The 6,000-nt window shown below is 33.4% G+C and overlaps 1 protein-coding gene across 4 annotated transcripts in view; it reads right to left on the reverse strand.

Moving 5' to 3' along the window:
* Window positions 1-236, reverse strand: part of LOC115620263 (rho GTPase-activating protein conundrum) — a 56,461-nt gene extending 56,225 nt beyond the window's left edge. For 3 of the 4 annotated variants that reach the window (XM_030513452.1, XM_030513434.1, XM_030513425.1), the window contains exon 1: window positions 9-236. The gene's annotated coding sequence lies outside the window, so the exon portion shown is untranslated. The remainder of the gene's footprint in view (window positions 1-8) is intronic. The other variant, XM_030513443.1, reaches the window with a different exon arrangement.
* Window positions 237-6,000: the final 5,764 nt, after the last annotated feature.

Raw genomic sequence — 6,000 nt, forward strand, 5'->3', positions numbered from 1 at the left:
GAACTTACACACTTGTTTTTGAACTCAGCGTTGTATTCCAATTTTATGGTTTAATTTTAGAACTGGGCACAACGTTTTTGTTTATTTTTACTGTTCGCCTTCCTTGCACTTCCCTTCTGGAGTGGAGTTGTTCGTTTTCAACTCAAAGTACATTACAAAGACATATTAAAAATAAAAAAGAACGAACGCAACGAAAATACAAGCCGCCCGCTCAAACACAACCTTTCGCTACGAGAATTCGAAATCGACTGAGCGAGCGACCGCAAACCTCAACAACTTCACCAACGATTGCGTGTATGTGTGCATAAGTGAGTGCGCATTTGTGTTTGTGTGTGTACTTTTGCCACTGTGTTCGTGCTGGTAGATCAGGTTTGGCTAGCATGGTATGGGGCGCGAGCTACAGGTGTGCGGCAACAGAAGCATCAACCCGACAAAAAATTCAAATTCAAAATCTTCCACTAATTAGGTCTTATGGTTAGTTGTAGGCGATTGCTGGACTTGTTTTACTGTTTGGCTTCCGATAAGATATAAACTTTGTGTTTATTTTGGTTTCTTTGCTTTCGGCAAAGACAATATTGTCATTTTGTGGCGGGGCTTCTGCTCTTTACCACCTACACCCAGCCAATTTAAATTTAAGGTATGGCAAAAATTTAAAAAAAATTAATAATAATAAAAACAAAGCTTGCACACTCTTTCCAAAATCGGTCAAAACTAGTCTTGCACAAATGCTAATGATTTTATGATCATACAAGAAAATGTACCCGATTAAGCGGAAAAACATTCATTAATAGTGTACCATTTTTACGGATAAATTTTGTTATTAAAAAATGGGGGGAAATGTTTAAAAAAAAAGCTCAGTGAATAATTAAAGCAGATCGTAATTGGTACGTTATGCATACCATTTTTAATTCCGCAACTCCAATGAAAACCAAGACCAAATAAATGAATGTATTTTTACTTTACTAAATCAATGTTGGGATAATTTCTTAAATTGCGGGAGACATAAATACATATGTATGAACATATGCTGTTCTATAACAATAATCCAAGTAAGTGCATTTAATAGTTTAGTAAACGCAATACAATGCACAATAAATTATGTAAAAACAATTTCTTAAATGACACATCATTGACTTTTTTGTTTTCTTGTTCTTTATAGCTGCGGAGTTCACTATTGGCGTACAATAAACAATAAATCAAATAATTTTTGCATCCTCGAAATCTAATGGGAGGAAAAAGTAGAACTACTATTTAGGTGTAATTTTTAAATAAAATATTTATTTAAAAGAAAATGAAATAAAATTAGATAGAAATAGAAAATATCATCACCAATACTATAAATATATTTTAAATGTGTTTTTAATTCTTTTGGTAATATAGACTCCACAATCGAATTTCACACGCTCCTGAAAACAACATTATTTATGTACTTACTAAATACATAATTTCTCAACAATTCATAAAATATATATCAACATAGGTATAAACATAGCAGCACATCGTGAATGCAATCTAGAATCTAAATAACACAAGCCGAAGGGTAGAGGCAGAATAAAAAAAAATGTGCATAGCTGCTGGCTATGCCGCACTGTGTTAATCAATTGATCAATCACAATTAAAAATTCCAAGAAACATGAACTGGTTCAATCGGTGTCAAATTCCAATTTAAATCTGCAGTCTGCAGTCTGTCTCTTCTTCGTCCCACGTCCTGCTTTGTACATTACAACAAAGTTATCCCTTGCAGCAAGAGAATAAAGTATAAGATTTAATAATGGCCACAAATAATAATAAAATAAATAAAGAAGGTAAAAAGAACGAAAATTGACACAAAACGAATGGAAACATGACGAATGAAGAATATCAGGTACCCTACAACTGAGTAATTGCTTCTCACTTCTTAATTATAATATCAAAAATTGCATTTGATGTAAATAACCACAAAAGAAAGTGTATGGAAAATTAAAAACGAAGAACATTAGCTCCAAAATTCTGAGAGACCTTATTAAAAATAAAGAAAAGTAATTAATATAAAAAATTAAATCAGAAGTATACAAATTAAAAACTATACGAACTTAATTCAAGCAAATAAATAAAAAACACATTTGTACAATTTAAAAATATTAGGAAATAAAATAAAAAGAAATAAGCAAATTTTAATAATGGGAAAACACAATTTAAATACATTTTAATAGATTTTGGTTTCAACGATAAACTGTCGACTATCATTAGCAGTAAGTCCAATGAAAACCTAGAGCTGATCAGCCTGATAGGCGGCTCATGTGGTTTGGCTCTATCTGGATTTGACCTTCCCTAAGGCAGAATAAGTACACCCATTGAGCTGCAGAGAGCATAAAAGGTTCACTTACACTTGACTGCTCAGGAAGGGCGACACCGACAGACGTTGGTGTGGATTAGTGCTCTGAGTCTGATTGAAGCGTCGCTGACCCCGACCCCGACCCAAACGCCGGCGATGGCGACGGCTAGGCTGCTTAGACCTAACGCTGGATAATGACTTTGTTCGTAATGATCAGAACGATGACTTAGAGTCGATAAGCGTCGACCTTTAACTGAAACTGTATCCTCCATTGCTCTCAACTACAAAATATTTGTGTGTACAGGTAATGTTAACTTTTGTATCGATTTAAAAATTGTACGTCTTCTTCTTCTACTTCTTTACCCAAATTAGCGTTCAGACATAGAGTGGCAACAGGTAAAAGGTTAATGCGTCACTTGGCCGCTAGACCGCTAGACAAGCCTAAGGACTCAACTGTATGGCTGAGGCCCAAGCTGTAAATTCTTAGAGACTATTGTGCATGCATTGCGTGTCCGCTATATAGCTATTGTGAGGGTACTGTTAGAGCATCAAACCTTTCCTTCGGATTTATTGTCCATTTCCGTTGTGGCCTGTCTGTCCCGCAGTTTCAGAACGACTGGGCCCAATTCTTTGTTGGTAAGGAACAGCATTGCGCAATTATTGCATAACTTTTTCGCCGCCGGACATTTTCCGAAAACGTGGGAAAATATTGTTCTGAATTCCATCTGTTAAGGATTTGTAACAAAGCCAAGCCTATCTCTTTTAATGGAAGAGTTAAGCCAAGGTCGAATACCCTTACTTTTTCCCACATACAGTTACATTTATAGGTACATCTGGTTACATATAGTTGCTCTTAAATACAAAAGGTGTAGAAATTTAAACGGATCTCACATTAATTTCCTTATATCTTTCAAAAAAAAAAAAAAAAAAACGATTTTAGTTTCCGCAAGGTTGTAATTTCTGAGATTTCTAAGATATTTTTTAAACAATCGTACACTTATAACTAAACGTACCAAGCTTTAAAAATTCCTAAGCAAACTGTTTTTAATTTCAGTAAAAAACAGATTTTTGTTAGTTAAGGCATTCAGATTATAAATCTAAGAGATTTCATTGAAGCGCTTTCTTGATTATCCAAACGTTCTAGGGTTAGAAAGTTCAAAAAACCCTTTGACCTCAAACTATTCAAGGATTTAAATTAAGATGCTTGCGAAAATATTTTACAAAGCTCTTAACACATATCTTATTTAGGCCAACTCCAAAAGTTAGATGAAGACATCTGTCTAGGAACTGACCTTGTTTTTTATATAAAAGTATTGCTAATAGCCGACACTCTCCATTCATTCCCATTCATACAAATTGCGTATTAAGCATTGATCTCTAGAACACATTTTAATGATTATTCTGCATAGCTGCATGATTTTTAGTAATTCTATACATTTGTTATGGGATGATTGTTTTGGCCATTCAAGCCTTTTGGCTCGTAAAATTATAAATGAACATGTTACATTAAAATTCTACTCCTACAATAAAAACGTGTATGGTTATGCAATTCTATAATTGAGAACCCATTTATTTTCACATTACTCGTACACTTGGCTACTTTAGCCATAAAAATAGCAAATTGCGAGTACAATTAAAACGTGATTATATTTCTGACGCGTGAATGTACATATTTAAGTTTATTTAAAAGCAAAAAACATTGCATAAATATTCATTATTCTTTAGAAACAACCGGAAAAATATTCGTCTGCTCTTTTAACAAAAGTGAGAAATAATATTATGCCTACGAACAGTAAAAGAGTAAATGTTTTTTTTTTATCAAATTCATTTAATTTCTAATATACTTGTAATATTAAAAATATTATTAAGTTACGCTAAGTTTTATATTATATTAACTCTTTTAAAATCAAGAGAAATATATAAATATTTTTTATTTAATAGACACTGATACACAAGGTACAACATATAATATTTTCTTTTCAAACATTTTTTTCTTTAAAGTAAACTATTATTAAAATTATTTATTCTTTAAACAATACAATTCTAAACTCTTAAATAGGCGATGATACAGGGTATAGAAAGGGCTCAATAAACTCAAAATCCCAACACTCAGGTAGGGTCATCAAATACTTAAATTTCTCTAAATACTTATGATGCTATACAAGTATAGTATAGTTTGGATCTGAATATGAACGAGACGATGGATACTGATACTTATATGCGAGTAAATAGTCATAATGATTATACGAGTACACGTTCGTATATATAATTAGTCTGGGTATGGAATTTGAAATAAAAACCAACACTTTTCAAATAAGATCAAACCAAAAATTAATAAAACAAATCGTTAAGGCTTGTTAGATTCTGATAGCAGCTTAAGAGGTCCCCTATTATAATGCAACAGGATGAAGAACTGTGTATTTTCACGTTAAGCTTAACAGAGTTGGCAATGAGATAAGTCTTGACTGAAAGAACAGATGAATGATTTGGAATCCGGTTTATATTGAAAAACTATTCTGACCAGACTCCAGCAGGTTAGCATACAGTATTCCAGAATAGACCTACAAAGTGGTGCAAGGATCGCTTTCATATCAATATTTAACATACATAAGTACATAGAAGATTCACAACAAAACCCCAAGATATATTAAAACTCTAGGCGACTAAATAAGACTTGTGGCGATAAATAAATAAATTATTGTTTGTAAAATCTTCTCCTCAGCCATTGAGGCGAGACAGATAAGATAAAAATCAGCATGAATAGGCGATATAATACTTTTGCACATCCAATTGGCGCTGCTAGCCGACAATTACACTTGGAAGGCACAGAAAATATACAGATATATGTAGATATATACCATGTATACATTTGTATCAACGACCTCGTGTTTAATAAACTTTATGCTTTGTTTAACGCCGAACCACTGGGACTGTGTACAATACTCGCCTACAAGAACAAGACGCCAGCGACAGCAACAATAATCACAAAAAAAACATATACTTATATGTAATATACTATAATACTATATACTACATACATACTTGTATTTGCAAAGCGAACCGACAACGAGCTGGCGGAAATGAGGAGTACCAGGCTGTTTGACTTATGGCCAGTCTTGGCTTGTCTTTGATTATATGTTCATCCATTGTACGACACAGAAAACACCCAACAACAACAACAACAACAACAACTACAACGACGACAAAGAAAAACAATAGTTATAACAAAATGTATTTAATTGTGTTTACGGTTCTGGTGTGAAGACACAACTCATTGCGTTATGCTCATGGACACAAAAACTCGTGATTCTCCACATCCCAAGCTTGATTCCACCAATTGCTTTGTGTGTCATTAATAAAAACAATTATGTGTAATTTGTTCACCACGCGTCGTTCAGTTTAATAATTAAATATATTCACAAATGGCACCAGAACAATTCTTACAAAGAAAAACGTTTCTGTGCCAGCAAATACCCTTATAACAGAAGCTCTCCATTAACTGACTTTTGAGCGCATGCCTACACGTCATCATCATCGAAATACTTCTATTTTCTAATTCTCGCATATGGAAGATGCTTCCAAGTGGAATATAGTCCCAGATAGGTTCAGTAGAACATTCATTTGTAATTGAAGAGATGGTCAGAGATGATCGTCGCCATAACTGAACGTGTAATCTACGTTGATCT

This window comes from Scaptodrosophila lebanonensis, unplaced genomic scaffold, assembly GCF_003285725.1.
Source record: "Scaptodrosophila lebanonensis strain 11010-0011.00,11010-0021.00 unplaced genomic scaffold, SlebRS2 tig00000001-arrow-pilon, whole genome shotgun sequence".
Lineage (NCBI taxonomy): Eukaryota > Metazoa > Arthropoda > Insecta > Diptera > Drosophilidae > Scaptodrosophila > Scaptodrosophila lebanonensis.